Below are 26677 nucleotides of genomic sequence, written 5' to 3' on the forward strand. Positions count from 1 at the left end.
TTTACTCTGATACTTCTACCTGAATATCCATCACGTCCCTCTTTTTCTGTCTCCTGTGTATTTCAGTGCTAGCTAAAGTCTATTGTTATTGTTCCCACAGGTTCTTTTCTTAGAAACTTAATAGAGGTTTAAGTTTTCAATTTGGCTGGGGGAAGGGGGGGAGATTTACAAAACCCACTTTGAAAGAAATATAGTCCTGAGTAGTTTCATTTTCAAAGTCTACTGTTTATCGCTCTGTTTAGATAAAAATATTTCCTGGGGCAGTTGAACCCCCTACGTGGCAGAACAGGTGATGTGGGAGAAGGGGAAAGGGAAACTGACTGTATCTGTAAGTACAAAGCTGTCTGACTATAGGCCTGTTTGTGCATGAAGACAATACTTTTAGAAACCCATAACCTTTAGCAACCTCAAATGCCAAAAGCAGAGTGTGAAATAACCAGGGTAGAAAAAACTGAGGGCTTGTTATTGATCTTTGTTACTGTAATATGCCCTTAAAATTTTACAGAAATTTGTATTTTTTAGAAGAAAAAAGAATTCTCTACTTTTAATCATTTTCAAATTAATCCCTTGAGTATGTGCTTGTGGTCCATTTAAGAGAGTCTTGGTGCTGACATATTGTTTTGTCTGTTAAGGATATTGTCCATTGTATCATGTAGTTTCCTGTTTATTAGGACCCTTGGGGAAATTTTTCTGTCTGATCACAGAACTAAGAATATTTATAGCTGAGCAATAGGGTTATTTTTATCTCATGAATATTGTAGCTGACTTAATTGTCAATGGTCTGCTGAGTTTTGTTTTATTGGGTGCATTTTTAAAAAGTTATCTAAAAAGGTGCATAAGTCTCAGAGTGTTAGCTCCTATTTGAAGAGAATGGGTTAATTGGGTCATATTCTCATGTAACGGCAAAGAACAACTGGCCAGTAATACACCCAATGCCTCCACTTGATATTTTCCAGCATTGACTCAGGCTATGCAGTGTTAACTAGCATCATATGAATTTTCAAAGCTTTATTTATTGCTATCACCAACTTTAAGGATTTTCATCATAATGACAATAAATACAGATCAGTGGGCATTTTAATTAAGAAAACAAACAATTTCAAAAATATATAATTGCTTTAACATCACAATACATGTTTATTTTTCACTCAGATCAAGTCTAAAATGGATGTTCCTGATCAGCATATAGCTCTCCTCCAACCCAGACTCCTTCTAACTTGTGGCTCCACCATCTTCAACATGAAGCTTCCAAGATTGCCCTGCTGCTCTGCATCAAGCCTGCAGAAGAGGAAAGGTCACAGAGGGAGCAGGGGGGAGGAAGGGTTTAATGGGCTAACTCACTCATATGTCACTGGTTAAAAGTCAGCCACATGGGGGGCTGGCCCAGTGGCATAGTGGTTAAGTTTGTGCACTAGGCTTTGGCAGCCCTGGGGTTGACGGGTTTGGATCCCCGGTGCAGACCTAGCACTGCTTGTCAAGCCATGCTGTGACAGCATCCCACATAAAATAGAAGAACAGCACAGATGTTTGCTCAGTGCACATCTTCCTCATACAAAAAAAAGTCAGCCACATGGCCACACCTAACTGCAAGGGAAGCTGCAAAATAAAGTCTACTTCTGTGTCAAGGAAGAGGAGGAAACAGGTTAGATGAAGACCCAGCCAGTCTCTGCCACAGTGAATCAGGTGATGGAGTAAAAGACACAGAGACTTTATAACCTGAAGAGGGATGGAAAATTCAATTAACTCTAATCGCTTGGTGAAAAGATAGGCTGCTCCCCAAGGGAGACTGCAGAACTCTATCTGCCCAAATCATGTGTTAAAAAGTGAAAGAGGCTATGATAAAAATAGGATAAGGGTGAGATTTGAAAGACACTCTGGAGATGCAAGGCCCACTCCTCCTCTGGTGACACAGCAGGCAAAACCAATCCAACTATAAAAAGCAGCTCAGTGTGTTAATCTGTTGCTCAGAAGGAATCATCCTGGAAAAATGTCTGGTTTTATATGTCTTCCTGATAATCTGTATTGCAGTTTCAAATAACTCCAGCCTGCCTGAAAGCCCTCCCTGCTCCCTCGGCTAGTTGAAGGGTCTTTGCTTCCACAGAAAAGATGTGGAGAAAGTGTGCAGATGGTGCAGCCAGTCAAACTCATAGTGTTACTTTTGTGTTAAGTCAGGAGTAACGTTCTATAACCATTGTGATGATCAGTTTGTGTTTGTTATTTAAGAAGTTTGAAATGTTTAAGAGAATAACAAATTAGCCTTGTAATTTTGTTTTGAAATGGTAAAGTGGTACTCGATTTGTGATTTTCATTTGACAGTTGTAAAATAATCAAATATATTTGTAAATAGTGTTTGAATATTTAAGAGAAACCAATTTCCTACATGTATACATTAGTTTTATTAGATTTATAAGAGTTAATTGCAATGTAGCAAGATTTGCTTGCTGGGTTTTTAAATGTTTCCCCATCAGGCATTTGAAATGTTTCAGAAAATCAAACAGATTGCATTTGCAAGGGTGGTAGAAAAAATTTTAGGAAATTTAATTACATGTGTAAATGTGGTCAATTGTTTGAGAAAATTTAATCTTTTAAGTCTGTAAGTCAACTGAACACTAATTAAATAACAAAAAAGCAATTGTTTTCAACTTTATATAAAAAATCACTATATGTACAAACCAAGTAACTAGATTTATAGGATAAATTTGAAGACAAAAAAAACTGAGATAAAATGCTCAACTTTAACAAACTGAATATTAATTAAGTAAAGCAGATATAAGTAGTTCCATTTTGTTCACAAATCTCTCACAGTTAAATACTTAATTGATAGAAGTAAGAAATAAGAAAGAAACAGAGTGGTAGGCATTTAATAGAAAGTAGGACCAACAACACAAACAAATTAGTTTCTTTCGAAGTGTGGTATGAGGCTAGACATTGGCCCATGATATTTTCAGAAAAAAAATCTTTAGACATCACAATATCATAATTTGGATATCAAAATAGGTATAGCAGGTTGCTATATTATATACATACTAAATTCTCACAAAGTCTACTACCTGAGCTTGGTAATGACAAAAGAAGTTAATTTCGTCTCAGTCTCCTAAGGCCTCCTAAAGATTCAGGGAATTTTCAAAGGCAATGTTGCCTTATCGATTGACTTTTGACTGTAATGAGAAGTCAGGTATGACTCTGCCCAGGTCACCACCTGACCCGAGCTTCTGTGTTGCATTTTGCTCACAGAAGGGAGTTCAGTTCAGCTGATCCTGGTTCTAGAAGGCTGAGGGGCGCAGGAGTGGGAAAGAAGCTGAGAGTTCTGGAGAACTGAAGACTAAACTGTGGCCCCCCAGGGGAAGAGCCTTGCCTTAGAAGCCCACTTCCTCACAGAGGAGCAGACAGGGGGAGCCAGTGGGATTGACAGGCAGAAGCTGAGCCATTCTAAGAATTCTGTCCAGAACACGACAAGAAAGAGCAAGGGCAAATCCTAGCCCCAGGAAATGGGTCTAACCAGGATTCAAGATGGGCACCAGAGCCCTGTGTTGACAGAGCAACTCTGGGAGCACATAAGAGGACAAGAGAAAGTCCTTTGGGAAGTGGCTACTGCCATAATGGAAATGTTTGACCATTTGCCGTTGAGATATACAGCAGAACAGAGACTAAATATAATCAGCATCCCCACCAGCTGAGGGGCAGGAGAAGAGACAGGAAAGGCCTGGGGAGAACTGCATGCTCTTTAAGAACAGATGGAATAGACAGTTGGTGTCCTACTGCCTTAACATCTGTGGTACTAATTACCATCACCTTAACTGTGAACCAGGTGAAGAAGCAAGGCAGCAGCATACGTGAGGTTCTGAGGGGTGAAGGTGAGACCATAGTGCTGTGCAAAACTGCAGGAGGTTGGTATGGGGTGTGGAAAAGGAAGAGGCAAGAAATGGGGCTGCATTAACAGCATCCTGGGCCTCCCTCTAGATGATGGTAATGCTGCCCTAAGTTGTGACAACCAAAAATGTCTCCGGACACTGCCAAATGCCCCCTTGGAAACAAAGTTGTCTGTGGTTAAGAATCATTGCTCTGAAGGTAAGCTCTATGAAAACTGAAATTTTTTCCTTCTATATCTCTAGGACCCATAAGCAGCACTGGATAAGTATTTGTTGAATGAATAAATGCGTGAATGGATGGATGGCTTATAGATAGTAACAGCAGTGGAAAAGTAGTGATAATATGACAGTAAAATTCAGAAAACTTCCTAGATTAAACAGGTGAAAATTGATTGATATAAGAGAGATTTATCCCAGTAAAGTTAAGAAAGAAATAATGGTTATACATACAATGGAATATTATTCTACCTTAAAAAAGAAAGAAATCCTGTCACATGTAACGTCATGGATGAATCTTGAAGACATTATGCTTAGTGAAATAAACCAGTCATAGGAAAAACAAATACTCCATGATTCTACTTTTATGAGGAATCTAAAATAGTCAAACTCGTAGAAGCAGAGAGTAGAATGGTGGTTGCCAGGGGCTAGAGGAGGAGGAAAAGGGGAGTTGCTATTCAACTGGTGTAAAATTTCAATTATACAAGATGAATAAGTTCTAGAGATCTGCTGTACAACATTGTGCCTATAGATAACAATACTGTATTTATTACACACTTAAAAATTTGTTAGGAGGGTAGCTCTCATATTAAGTTTTCTTACCACAATAAAAAAAAAAGAAAGAATGATTTGTTTACACGTAAATTTTAAAAACTATTCTTCTAGTTAGTACATTGGTCTATTTCCTCATGTTAGTAATGAATATATGCTTACCATATAAATATATTTTTAATACATTTAAACATAGGTTATATTACTTCTCTGGGATTCTTAACATTCCCTTTGGAAAACTGCTTCTGTTTAAACCACAGAGCCCATTATACTACTTAAGTGATCAGACCACTGATCACCTAGTGATAGCAACAAGAGGCAAAGGGCATAGAATGAAGGAACAGAGTACAAAACACCTTTAACATTTCCCCCAAAACACCAGGATGCAATAGCAATATCTCAGAGGAAAATCTGGTTGAATTGGTAGGGTGAGTAAGATTTTGGTGGATCTGGGAGGCGAGGTGAAGGAGTTGTTTTAAGGGAGTGAGCACTGGAGACCTATGAGTTACATGTTGAACACTGTTTCACGTTGCCAGCAATGCCCTCAGAAGATTCTTCAGGCAGTGGTGGGCAGGGCAGACAGCGGAGGGAAAGAGATGCATTTGGATGGGTTATGATGGGAAGTGAACCAAGACAGTTGGTCGCTGGAGCGCAGAGCCAAAGGAATAGAGTGTGGAAATTACTGTAAAGCTATACTTCTGTTGCGTGAGGACAGAATTTTCACAAGGCTCACATTGTTGGTTTACAATTCATTGAATTTAACAATGTAATGATGATAATGGATTTATTTTCTTTTTCAAAACAACTCTGAGAGAGGGTTGTTAAGGCAGGGTCCTGAAGACCTGGACAAACCAATGCTCTCAAGGCTTTAGATAGCCTTGACCACTGAGTCAAACCCAGTGTTATCTGAAGGTGAGGTAGTTATTTGTCTCAAAGGGTAATCAGCTTTAAGATAAGATTCTAGGATAGAATCTTCATTTTATAAATTCTTTTCACTAAGATCTGGAGAATAATTACGAGCTATAAGGTAATCAGATTTAAGATAAGATTCTAGGATAGAATCTTCATTTTATAAATTCTTTTCGCTAAGATCTGGAGAATAATTTTGGGCTACTATGAAATTATAACCTCGTGGCCTTGCTTTTTTAATTTTTATGAGATTGTGGCAGAGAAAGCCAGTGAATCCTCTATATCCATTCTTTTTATCTCCCTCAGTAACAGAATCCCTGGTTTTTCAGCTGGGAATATAGATATCCAGACAACACACCTTACTTCCTAGCTTACCTTGCTAGATGTGGCCCTGTTGCTAAGTTCTGACTAATGAGATGGGGGTAGAAGTATTATGTGGAAGCTTCTGGGAATTTTCATTAAAACTCACCCAGTGTCTGCTCTTTGCCCTCTCTTTTCTTCAACCCTCCCTCCATCATGCTGCTGGGCCCCAGATGCAGCCATCCTGGGCCATGAGGAGGCAAGCCACCCCTAGGGATGGCAGAGTGGGAGCCAAAGGACCCTTGAGGACTTTGCAGAGTTGTCACACCAGCTGCCCAACTGGACCTTCACACAAGACAGAAATAATCTCGTATTTTGTGTAAGCCTTTGTTTGGGGGGTTTTCTGTTACTAACAGTCACAACTAATCCTCAGGAATTCAAAATATTAAATTCCGTTCTCTTGTCTCTCACTCACCCTATTAAAAATATTTTTTTAACTTCTCCCCTCATTCATTCTGTCTTCTCCATAATTTGTCCCATATGTAGTTGATAAATGATCTCTTAAAGTCCTGGCTGAATCATATCACCTCCCATCCCTTGCAACTTGTGTTTGAGACTCTTCAGTGTCTTCCCGTTTCCCTCTAACCCTGTTATGCTTCCTCAGCCTGGTATGTAAGGCCTTTGCAATCTGCATCCATCCTACCTTTCTAGTCTTCTCTTCCGCCACTCCCTCTGCATGGCTTGGACAGCCCCTTTTCTCCCGAACTGTCTATCTTCATCTCTGCCTGTCAAAGTTCTCCATCTCTTTCAAGACTCATCTGAAATATCACCTTTCCCATGTAGATTTTCCTCCTTTCTCTCAGCAGAATGAGGTCCCTCTCTCTATGCTATATCCGTAGCACTGTGTATCTCTCCCCTGACAATTGTACTGTGTGGTGCTCTTTAATTATTCTGTCCTTATTTTATCCCCATCCAGCAAGTTTTGTGAAAACAGAAACTATGTTTATTCATCTATGTCATCTCTGCCGCCCTTTGCATAATTCTTGCTTAGGATGGATGCTTAATAGCTATTTGTGGAATTGAATGGTCAAGGCTTCTTGGCATAGAAAGAAACCAATATGATTCATTGCTGATTGGTTTGCTTTAGATTTTACTGCTCAGTCTCTCTCATCTGTTCTACTTCTCCTGAAGCAGAGCCCTTTGCTGTGGTGAAGATAATAAGATACTGTCTTGTCTTATTTAATTGTCGTCTTTTATTAAATTGTAGCCCCTTGATGAGGGACTATGTTTTAAACTTATTTTCTATTTCCTTCCCCATCATCTCTCCACCCCACCTCTAATAGTTCTTAGCTCAGTGCCACACTTACTGAATTATTTAAAATACTTGTTGAAGTGATGAATGAATGAAGTCAAGTACCTCTTCCTTGACATTTTCCACATTTTCTTTTCCCAAACGTTGTTTTTTTCTTTTCCACTTCCAGAACCTGCCACTCATTCTGATGCTCTCAGCTTTCTTTTGCTCAGTTGCCCAAGCATCATTCTTCAGGGATCATTCCCAACTCTTCCAAGAGTTCCCAGATGTGCACTAACCAAAGAGAAGAAATAATACAGTCTTTCTTTAGCCTCCATTAATGAAAAAATGGTCCAGGACCAAATAGCTCCAGGTGCCAAATCCTTTTTAAAGGCTTGATTGTAATGTAGGCAGGGCTTTTAGATATCTACATGGATATGTTTAAATCAAGAACTGCTATGAGTCCAACAAGTATGATGCTATGAGGTCAACACTCCAAGACAAATAATGTTTTTATAGGCAATCAAGATCTGTTCTTGTTTGGTTTTTGTGTGAATACATCTTACTACTTTCCAAATTGGAATTAAAATAGATTAAGATCTGTTCATTTTCTGATTTCAAGATTGCCAAGTATCCCCAGGAAACATGAGGTTGGGAATGCCACCCAGGACAGTACCCCCAACAAAAGGGTCTGTAGCCAGTAGACTTCCCATGGGTACTGCCAAGTAGAATAATTCATTTTCCAAAAACCACACTGTTTTCTAACACATCTTTCTCCCTCTACTCTCCCTGGTACCTTTCTTTGATGGTGTCTTGTCTGATTAAAACATACTCAGTGAGTGAGCATCCCCATAAGTACATAGTCTCATTACTTAAACTACTTTGATAGAGCTTTTTACAGTTCAAATTTTATAGCTGATACCAGATTTACTTCTTAATTCCATTCTTCTGCCCAACCCAACTGACAGTCCTTTGCCTCATCTATTTCGTCACTGAGGAATAAAGTTCTACTACATGGGTCTGTGGGTCATGCCCAAACATTCAGGCCAGACTACACTCCATAAGGCCTTGAGTATTCGAAGTGGTGATCCTCCTCTAGTTTCCTGCTCATATAAATTTCCCAAAACTCACTTTCCCGTTTTGGGAACACACACCTCCAGTCAGCTCCCTAATCTATTCTTCCTTCTCTTCTATTTAGACAGTTCTTAAAGACCGTTCCCAGCAGTCATTCAACCTGTATCATATCACGGTGCTGTCAGCTCTCCTTATTTCCAAAGTTTTGTTCGGTTCAACAGACCTTTATTGACAGACTGTCTCATGCCAAGTCCTGTGCTAGTCTGTGGGGATGTAAAGAAGACTAAGACATGGTTCCTGCTCTAGATAGGAGGGGCTTATAGCTTCCCTTCTCCTTTGAAGTACTTACCCCTCGTCCAATCATTGGTCCACATGGATAGAACATTTCCTAGGAATTGTTGTGTTTTTCAGGGTTGTGGGCTACACCATGTGACCCTACTATTCAAGCAGGCAAAACACATTCAGATGAATGTCCGTCAGCGGAAGGAAAGTCTCTCCCTCACTCCTGTTTCCTTACCCCAACAATTTTGTATCACAAATGGCCTCATTTGACTTTTGCCGTATGCTGCAGGAGAGATTTGGGAGAGAAAGGACTCTCTTGTTGCTTTGAAACAAAATGAAACTTGTGTCTAGGGCACTTGAACCAATTGGTCATCTCCTATTTTTTCCCTAACAAGATTACCCAGGTATCTTGCATGAAAATCTGATAAATAAAAGAAGGTCCACCATCAGGAATAAAAGAGTGATGGAGTAGGGGATACCAGCTATCCCAAGGAAATCTAGGAAGAGAGGATGGGAAGAAAGCTATGAAAATAGAAATCTGTGAGAAGTCGTATTGATTCCTCCCCTCCCCCACCCCTCTCAGGCTTGACTCCGTATCTTTGAACTAGAGGAAGTGTCTGTAGCTCTTCTCTGGGGAAGGGGAAGTCCACCAAGGAGTCAATGTTACTATTTCTCTAGCTAGGCCGTCTGCACATGTGGTCCCTTCTCCACTGGTCACTGTCTCTAAAAGTATCATCTTTCTGGTTAATCTTCTGCCATTAGCACCCACTAGGTCCATATGTCCTCTCTCATGTTAATCTAATCTTTGGACTTTGTTATACTTTAAAAATGTCTCTCTTCTTTCTGGTTTCGAGTTACATTACAAAGCCGCCTTCTGTGAACTTAGCCTTGGGTAGTCCACGCCCGATCCCTCTTCTTGGACTTCCCTCATCAACTGCATAAGCATGTGGGTGGGAGTGAGGCATCCAGGACAGTCCCCGCAAATGAGAACCGACAGGAAAGGGGGAAAGTCGGGGACAATTACTACTGGAGACTTTTGGGATTTCTTGAAGTTTTGTTACCTCTCTTGTGTTTGTCTTTGTGTGTGTGTGTGTGACTCTATTTCCACTGAGTGGTAAAAACTCTTAAAAAGGAGATTGTACGCTTGTCTCAGAAACAGAGAGAGTGTTTGTCTTTGTGTGTGTGTGTGTGACTCTATTTCCACTGAGTGGTAAAAACTCTTAAAAAGGAGATTGTACGCTTATCTCAGAAACAGTAGAGAGCGAAATTGAGGGGAGGGATGCAGAGTCTCTATGCTACTCTGAAAGTCAGTCTAGGCCAAGAGAGGGGATCAAAGTGAGGGGTCCCTGGGACCATGGGAAGGAGAACAAGCGAGAGAAATCCCTGGGACTTGTTTTATCAATTAGAATGGAAGGGCTGAGGAAAGACCTTGCCTGGGACTGAAAAGAGAGTTTTCACCTGAAGAAAGGCCCAGTTCCCAAAACTCCTGTGGCATTGTAGCTGGTCTTTGATATTTCTGTACATTTGTAGATTAAATGAATGAGAGTCCAGGCACTCTAAACCAAGATTTTGGGGACTTTTCCTGGAAGCACCACTGTGTTTCAAGTAAGAAGGTCAAGATTCAAGTACTGGCTCCTGAGACCCCTGGCTGTGTGATCATGAGTCTGTCTCTTATACTCTCTGGGTTCTTGGTTTCTTTATCTGTGAGAGAAATAATATCTGCCTGCCTACATTTCAGTCAACGGATATCTGTACAGTGCCATTATCCTCCAGGTACCAAGCTAGATGCTGGGAGCTAGCAGTGAATGAGACCCACATGGTCTCTGCTCTCTCATAGGTTACATTCTAGTTTGAAATTGGACACGAACAAGTAACTACAAGTGTGACAATGTCACAATGGAAAAGCACCTGGACTTGGGGGAACTTTGACCAGGGCACCTAAACTAGGCTTGGAAGTCAGGGGAGGCTTCCTTGAGCAAGCAGTTTTGGGTGCGATGCAAAGGATGAGTAGAAGTCAGACAGACAAAGCAGGAGGTGAGAGCTGGTCATGGCAAATGAACATCTGTGAAAAGACTGAGTTGGGGAGGACATGGCATGTTGAACCAGGAGAAGGACAGAGTGATCGGGATGCAAAGCCACATAGGGAAGGTGGAACACTGTGCTCAGCTTCATAGCCTGTAATTGATGAATTCTAAGGGAGACAAAAATGAATAATAAAGTGTTCATATTTCTTGGGCCAGGTGCCATGGTCACCACTTTACACGTATCATCTCTTTTATCTCTCCCAATAGCCACAAGGTCACATAATTATCAAATGGTAGAGCCAGGCCTCAAACTCAGGTAGCCTGCCCAAGCCCCTTCACACTATAGTGTGCTTTGTATAAAAACTCTATGCAGACTCGAAGACAATATGCCAGTGTCACCTATGGACAGGTTAGACCCAGAAGGAATTGTTTCTCCCCAAATCTCTTTTGGATATTTCTATTTTGTAGGAGGTGTTTCCCAAGGCCACAGAGAATGTGAAAAATCAGCTTCTTTTTAGAGACACTCATGAGGAACAAATGACTCTGGGTCAGCCTGTTCCTCTCTGGTCAACATCCTGGCAGGAAACTTCCAAACACGAGAGACTTGAGAAGGAAGGAGTGTTTTCCCTTGCCTGTAATTTGGCTTCCTGTTTTGCTTTCCAAAATTTGCATAGATTTTTTTTAAATGCTTTTAGGAAAAGCGGTTTTTTAAAATCTTTTCCATGAGCCAAGATTTATGTTGGTGAGTGATAAACCACAGGAATTGCATAGGATCAGCTTGAGTTCTTGGGTATAAACTCTGCTACCTCCTTTCTGAAGCCTAGTCTATGCCCCTTCACCTATTCACTTAGAAATATCCACTCCTCCTTTTTTGCTCTCACTCTGGCCCCACATATTCCTGTGGCACTTTGTCAGGCTTATATGCCTGTTAGTCTACTGGACTGTCAGCTCCTTGGAGGCAGGAGATGTTTGTCTCATCTATTTATCCCAGTGCTTACATGGTGCCCAGCACATGGCAGCCACTCAATAGATGCTTGTAGAATGAATGAGCAAACAATGCTTGCTTGAAGTATATCAGCATCGGTTGAGTACCTACTTTGTGACAAGCACTATGCCAGTGGCTTAAATCTATCATTTCATTAAATTCTTACAAGCCTGCTAGGCAGTTACTCTTATTCCCCATTTTTCAGGGAAGGGAACTGGGTCTCAGGGAATTAGGTGAATCACACAGGCAGTAAACAACTGAGCCAGGAGTCAAGCGCAGGTTTCTCTCCCTTTATACCTCTTTGCCTCCTGCATAAAGTGGCAGATGGAGGAAGTCAGCAGTTCAGAGGGTTTGCTGATCCTTATAGGTACTGGTCAATTTTTAAAAGCTTAGCATGGTAAGGCTTGCTTTTGGGCAGCTCCAGCAGGATGAGGTTATGTGGACAATAATTGCCTTCATTGTCTGCAATCTTTCTTGGAAGAGGCAGCATGGAGTTGGGGAAGGAAGGAGACTGTGAGTCAGCCAGGCCAGGGTTCAAATACTGGTTCTGTTGCTTACTACTATGTGACTCTGGCAAGATGTTCAACAGCTCTGTATCTGCTATAGAGAGACAATCACACCCACTGCATAGGACAGTGAAGAGTACCTCAGAAATTTCAAGTAAAGTGGCTGATACATGGTGAGTGCTTTATAAAGGGGAGCTGTCTTTAATATGAAAATGCCTGTGAGGTGCTGATGTCACTGCATCAGTGGCCCCAGCTGACCCTATCTTCTAGCTTTAGCAGGCAGAAGGCGTCAGGCATAGTTCGATCCTTCTGCCTGGAACACCTTCCCCCTTATCTACCAGGATCACAGGACACCTTCCGCTGTCTCCTGTACCCTGCTATGAGGTTTATTTGGTGCTTGGTTGGTTGGTTGATATACAGAGGATCTTGGAATCTTGGCATAAGCCAGGGGTTGACAAACTAGAACCTACAGGCCAAATTTATCACTCCCTCTGTTTTCTTATGGCCCACGAAATAACAATGGGTTTTACATTTTTTAAATAGTTGAAAAAATTTTTGTAAAGAGCACTGTTTTGTGACAAATGAAAATCACATAAAATTCAAGCTCAGTGTCTATAAATAAAGTTTTATTGGAATACAGCCATCCTCATCTGTTTACATATTCTCTACAGCTGCTCTCCTGTTACAACGGCAGAGCTGAGTAGTTGCAACAAAGACTGCAAGGCCCGTAAAGCCTAAAATATTTCCTATCTGGCCCCTTACGAAAAAGTTTGCCAATCCCTGGTATAAACAAATAACAGCGGAAGATTCCTCACTTATGAATACCCAGCTGAATGCCTTCCCCCCTCTCTCCTCACCCCATCCCCAAATATAGCCTCAGGTCAGAAATTCTTTTGAATTAACAAATGGCAAATACTCCCTGAGAACTTTAGAGTGCATATCATTCCTCACACTTTGATTTTCTTTGACTTAGTCCCACCTTAGCTCAGCACAGAGGAGACAGGAGAGGTAGAAGAAGATGAGGAAGAGAAAGAAAGAGCAAAAGAAGAGATGGAGGGAGGCAGCCAGAAGGATAAGCAAAGTCATAAATAAATTTGTCCAAAACAAGCAAATCCATAAAAAACCAGGAAAGGGAAAAGTTTACCAGAAATTCGTAAATTCCCCTGCTTTCTCTGCAATTGATGCAATCATATCACCTCTTCTTCAAGAAAGCTTAACAGTTTTGACAAGACGGCAACAAGAGGCATTAACACCGGTTAGAGAAGATCGTTAATCAAGCAACTGTTGTTGAAACAATTTGGTATTTACCCAGCTGAGGAACTGACCAGTTGACAGAGATGAATTCAAAAGTCCTGGCAAAATTTGGCTGTCCTAGCAAATGAGCTGAGGAGTCAGAACTATCTAAAAGACGCCACCGAGTCCCTTAAAAAGAAAGCAGCAGAAATTTTAGCATTAAAATCTTAAAGTTGAAAGTCTATAATAATCAACAAGGAAAGCTCTAGGAGGAGAAAGACAAGGACATTATTTTAAAAACAAAAATTAAAAAGCTAGTGTATTTATTTGATAAGCATAAATCTTGCTTTATTGATAGAAAGAAAAGCCCCAGTGATGGTAATCCCAGAGAAGATCTGGTTTAATCCTTGGTGCCTCTGGACATCATAGCAAGATTTCTGAGCATAGGCATAAGAATTGTTAAAATACCAGAATAATCCTAACAAAGTATTTTTCCATTTTAAGACAAAGACCAGAGATGGAGACCACAAGAGCACAATGTTTGCCAAAGTCAAGTCCCATTGGGCTTTGTTTTTTCTGAGTGTGCACTTGATACAGAAGAGAGATTTCATCTAAACAGGACTCACAGAGGGATGCAAAAAGCAGAAAAATCTCATTTACTCACCTCCAAGGCACTTGCTAAAGAAGATAAAGAAGAAAAGCAAAGTAGTACAAGCAAAAAAGAATAGTAAAACACTTGCAATGCTGCCTACACTCTGGATCATTTAGCATTCATCTGTACTCCTGGCTGTCCCTATTCAGGTGTCCTACATTCCCCAATTTGAAGGAGTTACTTCACAAGTTTATGCTGAAGGGGAGTAGAATATGCCACCCCAAAATATGTCCTTTTGGCAAATTGATCATTTAAAATTCAAGTTATTTGAGAAACAGCTGATGCAAGAAGGACACCCTGATCTTTCTTTGTCCCCCTGAAAGCAGGAAATAAATCTCTCGTGTGAATCATCCTTCCTATACTAGGAGGGTAGAAGGCATCCTTATCACCAGAGATAGGGAACTCAAGGCCTAGAAGGCTATATAAACAAACCTCGTTACTTCCTCGCTAATTTACTACCCCAAGCCCAAACTTCTTTGCCTTGTCAATTCTTCATAAATTTATTGTTTCTTTGTCTAAAAGGTATAAAATCTACCTACTTTGGTCACTTATTTGAGCCTCATGTCTTTGGGTCTCCTGTGTGTATGAAATTACATTTTTTTCTCCTGTTAATCTATCTTATTTCGATTTAATTTTTAGACCAGCTGAATAACCTAGAAGGGAAGAAAGGGAAAGTTTTCTTCCCCTACAATGCAAAACTGTAAAGGGTACCCCAATGGTTCATTGACACAAATTAGATAGCAAAAGGGAAAGGGGGAAAATGATAAAGAATCATTCTAATCAATACTCATCAAGGTCATGAAAAACAAAGCTAGCTTGAGAAACTGTCACAGCCAAAAGGAGCCTAAGGAGATACAACGGCTAAATGTAACATGATATCCTCGATGGGATCCTGGAACAGAAAAAGGATATTAGGTAAAAACTAAAGAAATCTGAATAAGGTATGCACTTGGTTAATAATAATGTATTAATATTGATGGGTTAATTGTGACAAATCCACCTCACTAATATAAGTTGCTAATGCAGGGGAAACTGTGTGCAGTACTCTACGTATTAGCTTCACAACTTTGCTATAAATTTAAAATTAATCTAAGCAATAAAGCTTATTTTTCAAAAGAAGGAGTCATTCATTCAGTGAACATTCACACGTCAGGCACTGTGCCACGGGTCTCACTAGAAGCCTGGAGTTCTGGTGAGTTTGCATCCCCCAAACTTCCCGATGGTCCTACTGCAGGAAGGGCTAAGGGAGGAAACTGTCCCCTTGACTTTGCAATAGCCTAAGTCAGTGTTTTCCAGAGGAAAATTTGCTGTGAGATTTAATAGGTGTTATTTAAAAAGAGAGAGAGAGAGGTCTTTGGTTAAACAAATTTCAGAAAAATTAGATTAACAAACAAATTAAATACGTTTCTTTACTACAAGACCTCTCAGAACCTTTATTTCGCTTATGCACATTGCAACTATCCAAAAAGGAGCTATAGAATGCAGCATTTCCCAAATTTATTTGGTCATGAAACTCTTTTATTGCAGAACACCTCTTGGGACTAGCTTCCTTAAGAAGATACTTCAGGAAACACTAATGTGTGCAATCTTGAAAGAGGACTAAAATAGCTGAAAATTGCTAAAGGAACGGCCTGATACAGTAGAGTCACAAGAAACACAGTGAAAATGATCTCATTAACCATTACTGATTTTTTAACTGATTGCTTCAGGGATCTCAAAAACAAGAAATTCTGCCAAACTAATTGCTGAAAAATTCTTGTTTTATGTCCCTGGCCTTAAACAAAAGCCTAATAGACTGTGTATCTTCTTAAATGTAACTGGATGAGGAAACTTAACGTTAGGCTCACTTGATGTCCTCCATCACTAAACAAAAGGCATTTGTAACTCAGCCGTTTGAAAAGTTACACAAATTTGGGTAGACAATGAATATTTGATTGAGATTAGTTAATGCAGAGACGAACAAATCCTCCCTCTCCTGGGGAACAAAGACAATTCAGTTTGCAAATAACTGCAGACACTCAAATGTATCTTGGACAGCTGGAATATTTAAAGTTCAAATATGAGGAATTACACATTTTATTCCTTTGGACGTGCAACATTGTCAAGTCTAAACTGCATTTTAACTTCTCAGTTTGGGCAATTATCTCTCTTTAGCTGAGGATAAAATAATAATAGGTTCAGACCATGCAGGGTTTTCTTGCAAATTTGTTTCAAAATATAGCAGATGCTAAGGGATAAGACTTGCATCTTGACAACACGGCTTTGCTATGGGATATATCAGCAGCGTTTTTATCAACCTCTGACTCAGGAATTGAAAAAATCTTGTGATGCATTTAAAGCAGCAGAAAAACAATTATTGAGGAAACAGAAGCCCTGAGACAGCAGAAGAGAGTAAGGAATCAGAATTTAGCAGAAAGAGCACAGGCTTTGGGGAAGGTAACAGATGCAGGTTTGAACCCTTGATCCCATTCTTTCAAAGCCGAGTAACCTTGGGCAAGTGACTTTTGGAACCTTGGCTTCCTCATCAGTAAAATGGGAACAATAATATCACCTTTGCAAGATTGTTGTAAGTAACAGAGACAGTGTTTGCAAAGTGGCTTTTACAGTACTAGACACTTACTATAGCCTCAGAAAATGGTTATTCTAATAAGAAAACACCATCACCAATCTTAAATAGCGAAGAGTTTAGCAAAGATACAGACAAATGCTGGAATATCAACATAAAACAACGGGAAGCCAAGTTTATAGGAAACAAAGGAAGGAAAAAATTTTAGGCCAGCTAAAAGTGAGTGCCGTATGAAAAGAACAACTTTGTTTGCATCAGCAGAATTTTTTGGAAGGCAGGCAAGACTAATAAACTTTTAGCCTTTGCATAACGGAGTACAATTACAGTGGTTCTGCTCAAGTCGAGTTTGTAAAATGGGCTTTTCTGTACTCCTCAGTCAAAGCCTTCCTAGACTAGTACCTTCCTAGACTGAAACAAGGAAACTGTTGGATCCTCAAAAATGATATAATGAAAGTGAACCAAGGAAATGTTTCCCGAAGTACATTCTGGATGTTATTCAGGGGAAAAAAATTATGGAATTACATAATTTAGAAGCTGTTGAGTTAAACAAAGCTAAACCAGTTTCTAGGCTTTAAAAACAAGTAATGTATATATATGATAAAAATTCTAACAGTAGCAAAGAGCATAAAATGAAAACTATGATTTCTTCTCAATTCACCTTCTGTCCTCCAGTTCTTCACAGAATCAAGAATTGTTATCAGTTTCTTGTGTACCTTCCAGAGCCATTGTACACATTTATAAGCTTCTTATTTAATCAAGATAAAGACAGATATAGGTAAATAGCTTACACAAGTTGTAGCACACTAAACACACTTCTGCCTCTGTTCACTTAATGTGTCTTGGGGGAAATGTCAGTTCATTTAGATGAGTAGTTCTCAACTGGGGGTGATGTCTAGACACATTTTTGATTGTCACAACTTGGGAGGGTAGTGCAAATAGCGGGTAGAGTTCAGGGATACTGCTAAACATCCTACAGGGCACAGGACAACCTCCCACAACAGAGAATTATCTAGCCCAAATGGTGTGACTTTTGAGAAACCTCGATTTAGATCTATCTCATTTTTTATGATGGCCACATACTATTTCACCATGTGAATGGATCATAATTTATAAAACTAGTGCGATATGATTGTTATTTCAAGTCTTTTACTAGGAACAAAAAACCTTAAATGAATATCCTCACGCACATGCAGAAGCATATCTATATAAATACATTCTGTAAGTGGAATGGGCGGGTCAAAGTGTGTGTGCATTTTTATCATAAATATTATCAGTTGTCCTCCAAAGACGATATAGCAATTTACATTGCTTTCAACAATGCATGCAAATTCCTGTTTCCTCATATCCTTCCCAAAACACTGTAGTAACTTAATTTTTTGTATTTGCCAATCTAATTGGTTAAAATAGAATTGTTTAAATTTGTTTTACTTATAAGTGAAGTTGAACATTTTTTCATACATTTAAAATCCATTAATTATTTTTGTAAACTATCCAATCAGTTTTATTTAATGCAGGACTTCTTGGAGCTATATTCTGGCTCTCCGAGAAATAGCATTCAGCATTTCCCAGTATTTTATCCTTATAACCTTATTTTTTTAATGGATAATTTTGAGTAAATACGGTTATTTACAACAGTCTTTGAGGATTACCGAACACAAGACGCCAGGATAAGATTAGTTTGTGAAAGGATTTTGTAAAATTTCCAGGGAATGCATAACAGTGACTTCTCAATTATTTGGTGGCATTCTTAGCAGATAGAGAAACCCCTAATCTGTGGTGAGAGCAAGATCAATCAAATTTGAGTTTTACAGACACCTATCACTCCTCTGCCAAGTATACTGATCAGGATTCTTTTCCTTGCAGACTAAACCCAACCAACTCAAAATAGGTTAGGCAAAAAACAAAACAAAACCTTGATTTGCTCATATAGATAAACCTTGGGAAGGTCTGTGATTCAGCTGTACCTCAAGTATAAGTGGCACCACAAGCTCAAACTCTGTGAGGTTTCTCTCTCTTGCCCACTCACTTTTCCCTGTTCCTCTCTTCAGTTTTAGTCTCTCAGGTGAGCTCCTCTCTGCTCCTATCCCTGGTATTTCACTGCCACCACCTGAGAGACTGAAACACTTGCTCTCGAGCCCAGCTTCAGAAGTACCAGGGAAGAGCTGGATTATTGCCCACCCCTGAGCCAAACAGTGGTGCCAGGGTCAGTAACCATGAGGAGACTGAGCACGCATTAGTAATGGCAGTAGGGGAAGGAGCTTTGCCCAGAAAAAGAACAAAGAGAGGTTCTCCTTCACCAATACATGATATGACGTCCTCCATGTTCCCAAAAGAGACCAAGAAACATCCCTGGAGAATATAAATATCATGAACTAAGTGACGCTTGGTAAATAAATCAAAAAGAACTTAACATTCAGTATCTTTGTGAGGCTAATACAGATTTGCCAATGTCAAAAACCACATTGGGGGCTGACCCGGAGGTGCAGAGGTTAATTAAGTTCGTACACTCTGCTTCAGCAGCCCGGGGTTCGCCGGTTTGCATCCCGGGTGCAGACCTATACGCTGCTCATCAAGCCATGGCACAGATGAGCCAGTGACAACCTTCTTCAAGCAAAAAGAGGAAGATTGGCAGCAGATGTTTGCTCAGGGCCAATCTTCCTCCAAAAACACAACACACACACAAAAACTTCCCCGGCATTAGATGCTGGAAAAAAGGCTCTGAACTGACTGGATTTAGACACATGGAGAAACAAATATCAAAAGGATTGCCAGCTGTGATCCTGGGACAGAATATAGAGTCATGAGCCTCGAAAGATATGGAAAACCAATTCTTTTCTTCACATTCAAATGGCTAAAACAGTATCTAGTGTGAAAAACTGGACTACTCAGTATGATAGTTTGAACATTTATAAATTGTATTAGTTTTCTGTGTAAACTAGTTACCCACAAACTTTGTAGCTTAAATAATACAAATGTGTTGTTTACAGTTCTGGAGGTCAGCAGTCCAAAATGGATCACAGTGGGCTAAAATCAAGGTCTTGGCAGGGCCACATTTCCTTCTGGACGCTCTGGGGGAGAATCCGTTTCCTTGCCTTGTCCAGTTTCCAGAGGCTGCCCACTCTCTTGTGTTCTGGTCCCCTTCCTCTATCTTCAAAGCCAGAAACAGCAGGTCCAGCCTTTCTCATATCACATCACTCTCTGATTCTGTCTCCTTTTCTGCTTCCTTCTTTCACATTTAAGGACTCTTGTGATTACATTGGGCCCACATGGAGAATCCAGGATAATTTCTCTCTGTTATGGTTGGCTGATTAGCAACCTTAATTCCATCTGCAGTCTTAAGTCCCCTTTGCCAGGTACTGTACCGTGTTCAATGGTCCCAGGGATTAGCATGTGGACGTATTTGAGGAGGCATTATTCTGCCCACCACACAAATTAAGTACTTAAAGACAGTATCCCCATTTTCTTCTGACCCATCAAAAAGACAATTGGCATTTGAAATATTGATTATCAAGTCCACCAAATGTATAAGGCAAATGTCTCAAGTTTAAATGTTTCAAATGCTCAGGGGACGGTTTACATGCCCATGGAAAGGTAAGTCTTTCTGTAGGATAATCCCTAACTTAGAGGCAAGAAATTTAATGAAAAAAAAATCAGCTTATTTTATAAACTGGCTAGTTTTTCTTTTACTTTTTATTAAGATTATGATAGTTTACAACCTTGTGAAATTTCAGTTGTACATTATTGTTAGTCATGTTGTAGGTGCACCACTTCACCCTTTGTGCCCTCCCCCCACCCCCACCTTTCCCCTGGTAACCACCAATCTGTTCTCTTTGTCCACATGTTTAACTTCCACATATGAGTGGAGTCATACAGAGATTGTCTTTCTCTATCTGGCTTATTTCACTTAACATAATACCCTCAAGGTCCATCCACATTGCTGCGAATGGGACGATTTTATCCTTTTTTATGGCTGAGTAGTATTCCATCGTATATATATATATATATATATGCCATATCTTCTTTATCCAATCATCAGTTGATGGGCACTTAGGTTGCTTCCACGTCTTGGCTATTGTAAATAATGCTGCAAGGAACATAGGGGTGCATGGGACTTTTGGAATTGCTGATTTCAAGCTCTTTGGATAGATACCCAGTAGTGGGATGGCTGGGTCATATGGCATTTCTATTTTTAACTGGCTACTTATTTTTTAATAATTCAGGAAAATTTTCACACTTCTTAATTTCCATTGAATCCTCCCAGCAACAGTACCAATTATATACAATATAACCATAGTATCCATTGAACCCAAATAGTAAATTTTGAAATGTAAAATACCCATAACATAAAACCAGGGGACAAAACTTCTTACAAAGCATATTAAAATTAGCAAAGCATTATCCTTTTCTTAGCCAACAGGGGAAGCTTCTTCACTGCTGAGATTATTCCCTCCTCCCCTGAAGGCAAAGCTTATGCTTAAAGCTGTCCACATATGTAAAGACAATGATGAATAGAGTTTCCTGCAGATACATCATGAAACAAGAAAAAAGGGTGAATTTTATGGTCTGTGAATTATGGTATTGAATTATATCTCAATAAAGATGTTACAAAAAAAATAGTTCAGAGAATCATAAATGGTGGATCTGCCACAATTAAGTAAAACGAAGCCCTTCAATAATAGTTTATATTTATTGAGTGCTTATTAAGGACCAGATTTTTTCTAAATATCCTATATGTATTAACTCATTTGATGCTTACAATAACCCTATATGGTAGTACTTTTATCCCCACAGATAAAGAAACTGACTTGCCCAAGATCACACAACACTAAGTGGCAGAATTAGGATCTGAACTCAGGCCATCTAACTTTGGCTATAACAGAGCCCATAGTTCTTAACCAATTCACTACTCCTTCTCTTAACCACTACACTACACTATACTGCTTTCTTCAATATATGGAGTCCATTACTAGAATACGATTATTTGCAAACCCAAGTCAAACACCAATAGATAGTCTAGGTGGAACTATGGTGCAAAAGGAACTTAATATTTCACTCTCAATAGCTGTATATTTTGGCATAACTAAACAATATAATCAAAAAGAAGCAGCCTACAGTCAAAGCCTGGTTTGACAAAATATGGGAGGTTATAAAATAGAGCAAGTCATCATAGACTAAAACCACTTCCTGCCTAAGTCTAATAGACATTTGTTACTCTGTTTCACGCCCTTTTAAAATGTTATCAACATGAAAAACGATGCAATGAGAGGACCATGTATTGTATATCTCATAAACATTCCCTTTAGTAGTATAAACAAAGTGATTTGACATCAAGATAAAATATAAATATCTTCAATATCCACTTTGATGTATAACTGCCATTAAAATTCCTATGTCATGTTTTTAAAAATGTACCTTTTTCGGGGCTGGCCCCGTGGCCGAGTGGTTAAGTTCGCGCGCTCCGCTGCAGGCGGCCCAGTGTTTCGTTGGTTCGAATCCTGGGCGCGGACATGGCACTGCTCATCAGACCACGCTGAGGCAGCGTCCCACATGCCACAACTAGAAGAACCCACAACGAAGAATACACAACTATGTACCGGGGGGCTTTGGGGAGAAAAAGGAAAAAATAAAATCTTTAAAAAAAAAAAAAAAAAAAATGTACCTTTTTCTTTTGTTACTATTTCCATTAAGCTAATCTGGTGGAGAAATTTGAAGTATATAAGTGAGATTAGGGAAGATTTCAAAGACTTTTTTTTTGTCTTCACAAAATAAAAGGTAACATATATCTGTTAAACAGGACACAAAAGGATAAGGTGGTGACAGTTCATGCTTTATAATAAAGTTGAAATTTCTTTGCTCTTTTGTTTTAAACCTAAGCTCCAGGGTACTGCTTGGCTAACATTCACAAACCTAATATTTTGTGCCTTATTAGCTGTACAAAGTACCATCTTTTTAGAAAATGATGGTGCTGTTTTCTCTAAAACTTTCCGACATACAAGGACATATTCTCCTCTCTCTCACCCTGTGCTGAGGTTTTTGTAGGACACTAGGACAGGGAAGTAGAGTAAAAACTGCATCAGAAGAGCCAGGCTAATTGGCTGGAGGTGTGCCTGAATTAGACTCCCCGCTGCAAACAACAGTACTCACAGTCTCAGCCTTGAACAAGGTGTGTGCCTGTGAGCTTCTCTCAAAGACGTGGAAAAGAAGAAAATGCGGCAACTAGCTAGTGACTGATGTTTCATTGCTCTCTTCCATATCTCACTTATCCAAAAGCCCAGGTTCATCTCTACCAAACTGCCTTTCTGATGCCTTCCTACATTGTTCTACACTACACCACCTCTGAGCCTTGGGCCAAGCTGCCCAAATCCCTGGAAAAATCATCCTCTTTCTACTGAACCCCACCTCTCCATCACCATCCCCAACATAGATGCACAGACACATTCTATGCCTAACTCTCCATTGAACTCACTTAATTTCAGGAAATTTCACCAACCATGTTTTATTCATTCATTTGATAATTTTATTCAACTAACAGTCACTCATTTAGAACAAAAACTATATGCCAAACACTATCAAAACAACCTTTAAATGGCTATTTCTTCTAAGCAATTTTGCAATTATCCTAGTGATTGTGTATATTTATGTAAAAGTTCTGTCTCATTCTCTATTCTGTTACTTGAAGGGGACTTGCCTGATCTCTTTACCCTTAAGCACTCTGGACTCTGGCATACAATTGGTACTCAATAAATTCTAGTTAACCTACCGAGAGACTGATGCTGCCAAAAGGAGTTATTCTAGCTACCCTTCACAGTAAGAGGGTAAATGCACTTTGTCTCTCATTTCTGAGCCACACTAATCGAGCTGACTTTTAACCCATCCTCCTCCCTCCCGCATGCTCCTCACCAAAACAAAGATGCAATATCTATCCCCAACAAGTAACCACATATCCCATCAACTTTGGCCAAAAACAGGAACGCTGAGACACAGAATCCTAGAGCTTTGCCTAAAAGACTGCTCATTAACTTTGAATTGAAATGATGTCTTAGAACACAGCAGGCAAAGAGACAGGATTTGAGTCCCAGTGCTGCCACAAATCAGCTGTGACACCTTGGGCAAGCCACAATGTCTTGGATATTTAATGTCCTCATATGTAAGATGGAAATGCTGGTACCTGCCTTCAGAAGCTTCTTGGGAGGATGAAATAAGGGAATGTAAAAGAAAGTGTTTTGAAAACTACAAAGACTTACAAAAAATATTGACAAACCTCTTCTGCTTTTCTATGGTTCACCTATTACCTTTCAAAAGGCCCCACAGCACCTTCTAAACCTAATTCCACACTGATGACTCAGATCTTTAATCTTTGCCTTTTGGCACAAGAATTTAAAATTAAACTTCGCAGCAGAAAACTACCACTGACTTTCTTCACAATCAGTTGTGCCTCAACCCGCTGCAATCTGGCTTTCGTTCTCAGAAATCTGATGAAGCCGTACCCTTAAAGGTCATCTACGAACTTCAATTGCCAAGTCTTAGAACTTTTTCCCTCACCTGTCTACCAGTCACTTGATGCTATCAATCAAGTTTTCTTTCTCCTCTTCAGAGACATAGTAGCAATACGGTTTTTCTTTCACTTCTCAGACCCACCTTTCTCAATACTCTGTCTACAGTTATTTCTCCTTCCACCTCCTAATTGCAGCAGTCTCCAATGTTCTGACCATTCTCCTCTTTGACTCCCCACTCTCCCCACATGGACTCATCCACCCTCATGACTTCAGTGACCACTTTCTAAGCAAATGACCCTTATTTATAGCTTCAGTCCTGATCTCCCTCCCTATCTGCTGGATTCTCCCAGGTGTATGGCCTGCCATCAGCTTGACCATGTCATGTCTTAAACAGAACTTATCATTTCTCCCCTAAACTGGCTCTTCTTTCTGCTTTCTCTCCCCCTTATCCCCCATATGTAGTTAATCACTCAATTTGGTAGTTCTTTCAAAATACCTTGTCTAACTCCAGTTACTTCATGGAGAGCTATAGTAATAGGTCTGCGTCTATCTTGCATTCCTTGTGGGTTTTCCTTATTGACAAAAGGAAGGAGTACAAGTTTTGACTTGTGGTCTAATTACGCACTAGCTTTTAAATTTATGAAAATTTTTTCTAAGGAACAAATTCCTCCTAAGCATTTTTTATGCATTGTGTTAGGAGGAAGGTTTGAGTTTATTATTCTCATTTGGTAGTAAAAACATACAGTAAAAGATTATATAATGTTTCTCAGATCAACAGATTTGGGATAACATGAGTTTCCCCCAAAATATTAATGGCACAGGTTTTCCAACTTTGTAAACTTCTGCCCAATCCAAATTAAGCCCTGCCTCAAAGTGAGGCTTTAGACATCAGGTCTTAAAGATAGAGTTTGTTTCAGTCCCAGGTGTTTAGGGACCTGGTACCTCCCCTACAATTCATGCCCGGCTCCTTACTCTACCCCACTCACCCTAATGTCCCTGCCTAGTGAACACGTCAACTCCAGTGAAACATTTCTTTTTTTCTGCCATGCACAACCTGCTCATTTGCTCTGCTGCATTGCTGGAAACCCTACAGGTGTCACTTCTGCCTTCTGCCCCAGTGAGAATGAGCATGCCTGTAGTTCCACACAGGAACTAGAACCTAGAGTGGCCCCAAAGAGGTTTTGGGGCTGACCTGGTGGCATAGCAGTTGAGTTTGTGGGCTCCGCTTCCGTGGTCCAGTTCGCCAGTTTGGATCCCAGGCACAGACATCTGCACCGCTTATCAAGCCATGCTGAGGCAGGCGTCCCACATGCAAAGTAGAGGAAGATGGGTGCAGATGTTAGCTCAAGGCCAGTCTTCCTCAGCAAAAAGAGGAGGATTGGCGGTGGATGTTAACTCAGGGCTAATCTTCCTCAAAAAAAAAAAAAAAAAAAAAAACGAGTACATGAGGTTTTGAGACAATGATTTTGAATCTGTCTTTTTGTCTCATGTTTTAATGGTTGCCTCTATTTTATAACCCTAAAAGGTAAATCATATGACTTCTAGCCTCTTTTTATTACTAAATAATGTGTCCAATAGATGACATAATCCTGTCTCCGTGTCCCTTATCCCTGGCACCCCATCCCTGACACTTATCCCTCAGGATGCCATTCTTTATGGGAAGTCCATATCACTTGCCTGAAATGGGATGAGGCTTTTCACAGCCATGATATTTGGTCCTGTGCACCCCTCACTTGTCTTGAAGGGGGAAGTTTGGTGCCCCGAAATCAACCCCAAAACTCTGCCATCTACTGCTCCCTTCTCTTCTTTCAGTGGCATCCTCTGTTCCCCAAGAGGATCTTCTCATGATCAATGAACAATTTCAGCCCCATAACACTTACCCCCTCTCTTTTAGAGTCTCTCATTACAGTTGCGTTTTGACTAAATTTACACAACAAAATCACAGCAAAAAATGTCATGATACTCCAATTCATTTGCTCCCAGGAGCTGACTCTGGGAGATGCCTGTCTTTCTGTGATATATACTCTTGGACTATTGGTCCATCATAGTCAACACCTTTGTGTTAGTTTTTTATTACAAATTGCAGGCGTAGCTGCCAAAAGACCAACAGCAACCTTGAAACATAATTTATCAACCAGCAACAAAGGGGCTCATAGGAAGGGAAGACAGACAGGCAGGAGAAAGAAAGGCCTGTGGATAGAACTGCTCCCACTTCAAGAACAGTCTGAGTCAGAACAGACAATCACAAGACTGCTAAGTGGGGCACCAACAGGACCAATCTCCTTCCACACCAATTCACAAAGATGTTTATGCCCCAGTTCCCATTTGAAACATTTACTTATTTCTTTGGGCTTTGAGGCCTATGACCTAGTTTTCAGTTTACCTTTTCTACTGGGCCTATAGCTTCCACATTCAAGAGGGCAGAGCAATTCCATTTTATTCGACCCAGGAGTGGTCCTGAAAGAGTCAGGAACAGTTGGAAGATTTCTTCTCTCTTCCTCTCTCATCTCCTCCCCAATCCTCTTCACACAGCCTCCAGCCCCTATTCACTTGCTTAGAATTATACCAGCAGGTTTTCACCCTTGAACATAATCAAATGGGTTTTGCACTAAATTAAAATTGAAATATCATGAGAAGAGGTATACATTCTTATCGGTCATTTGCATTTTGATAAAAGTTACTTGATGCTATCTCTTTTCCACTTTCCACAGGGCAAGTTTTA

General features: G+C 40.0%; 1 long non-coding RNA gene across 1 annotated transcript in view; it reads right to left on the minus strand.

Moving 5' to 3' along the window:
* Nucleotides 1-1021: 1021 nt before the first annotated feature.
* LOC124228112 (uncharacterized) overlaps nucleotides 1022-26677 on the minus strand; it is a 64817-nt gene continuing 39161 nt past the window's right edge. Inside the window, exons 2-3 of the long non-coding RNA XR_006885635.1 lie at nucleotides 7264-7431; nucleotides 1022-1278 (exon numbers count right to left, since the gene is read on the minus strand). This is a non-coding gene — a long non-coding RNA (uncharacterized LOC124228112). The remainder of the gene's footprint in view (nucleotides 1279-7263; nucleotides 7432-26677) is intronic.

Source organism: Equus quagga, chromosome 16 (assembly GCF_021613505.1).
Source record: "Equus quagga isolate Etosha38 chromosome 16, UCLA_HA_Equagga_1.0, whole genome shotgun sequence".
NCBI classification, from domain to species: Eukaryota; Metazoa; Chordata; class Mammalia; order Perissodactyla; family Equidae; genus Equus; species Equus quagga.